The sequence below is a fragment of the Bison bison genome, unplaced genomic scaffold (genome assembly GCF_000754665.1).
Source record: "Bison bison bison isolate TAMUID 2011002044 unplaced genomic scaffold, Bison_UMD1.0 scf7180017864115, whole genome shotgun sequence".
In the NCBI taxonomy this organism is placed as follows: domain Eukaryota; kingdom Metazoa; phylum Chordata; class Mammalia; order Artiodactyla; family Bovidae; genus Bison; species Bison bison.
In genome coordinates, this window is record NW_011494687.1 from 2,031,859 (window position 1) to 2,033,505 (window position 1,647).

Consider the following 1,647-nt stretch of genomic DNA (forward strand, 5'->3'; position numbering starts at 1 on the left):
GATGCAATGTTTGGCAACCGGTATCAGCGCGCGCACGCGCAGGGGACTACAAGGGTGGTGGGAGGTGCAGGGAGGGGTGGGGGAGAGGAGAGAGGGCGGGGCGCCAGCTCCCGGTACCCAACGGCCCCAACGGCTATCAACTGTGGTCGCCCCTAAGCTGCGGTGTGAAAGCTCACTGCAGCTTGTCTCCCTCTAAGGCTCTCTTGTTCCGCCCATCTGACATTAGCCTCCGTTTTATCTCCACCAAAAGAAACTCCCATTTTCCTTGCCCCTGATCCCCTCCCTGCTAACGGACACCAGGTCTTTTAAACCTCCCACTTTTGAAAATTTGCATTCATCCACCAGGATTGTTTGCATCTTCTCGAGTCTTCTTAAAGGAGTCTTCTCTCAAAAGAAGCCAAGGAGCTTGACGCCCCTTGGTAGTCATTTTAAGCTCTTAGCACCCTTAAACTTTTTTCTTTGTAAAGTATCTGATGAGCCCTCGGCATGCCAGAATTCGTGCTCTTTGCCGGGAGGCCCCGATCCCACTGTTTGGTCTAATCATCTCCCCCCAGTGGTGCTCTGCTGCCCTTCACCAAAGACCAGGCCCGCCCTTTTCAGTGTATCAGACCTTCAGGTCCTGTGACTCCCTGCTGTGAGGAGCTGGGCTTCAGGCCTCCTGCCTTAGGTGTTTGGGCTACGGAAGAGCCTTGTTGCCTGGAATATTGCGTGCACGTGAGCGCAAGAATGCCTGGGACTGGGTTGTCAGGAACCCAGATTCTAGCCTCAGCGGTCCCTCACTTGCCCAGGGATCCTAGGCCAGTTACCTAATCTCGCCGTGCTTCACCGTCCTTGTTCGTAAATAAAAGATCGCCTGCTGGACGTGAGATTATTATGAACTTGGAGGCAGCTTGAACAAAAGTGAAAAGCACGGTGGAAAATGCAAACTATATTTCAAGTGCCATTACTTAGAAAACGGAGGCCATGTGGTGGCCTGTTACATATCCTGTCATATCCTCATGGGGGCAGCCAGAGTTTGTCCTAAGAAAACTGTCACAAGGCTAGCTGTGGCTGGATGGCAAGTATAGGCGGTGGTGTGACCGGTGACAGGTCCTTGGTCAGGCCTGCACCACTGCTCCAGAGTTCCATTTCTCCTGTAAATGGGGGTGGGGGGTGGCTTGGACCAGATGGTCTCTCCTGGCCCAAAGACATGACCAGGTTGTCAGTGACAGGCAGAGGTCATGTGACTTGACAGGCCGGGGTCGTGTTTTGACATGTTGACCTGGGGAGGCGGGTCAAGTCCCAGCACACTACCCGGGAAGCCTTTGGGGCGGGGCAGGGCACGTCGCGACTTTCATCTTTTCGGGCCGGCTCCTCCCGGACCTGGCATTCCTGGCTCCCCGAACAGATTGTGGCTTTGGAAGGGGCCCCTCCCAGGGGAGGGCTGGGATTGGCCACCAGTGGCCTGGGAAGAGGCTCGGATCCTTCCGCGGAGGGCGGGGGGGGTGGCCCCCGCGTGGGGTGTTTGTTCTCTTGGGGATTAATGGGGGGTTGTGGGGGAGGGGTAGGCGCGCTCCCGCATGCGCACTGCGGCCCCTCCTGTTGGCTCGTCGTTGTCCGCTGGGCGGGGGCCCGGCCCCGCCCCTCTCCCGTCCGGGCAGCGGCGGC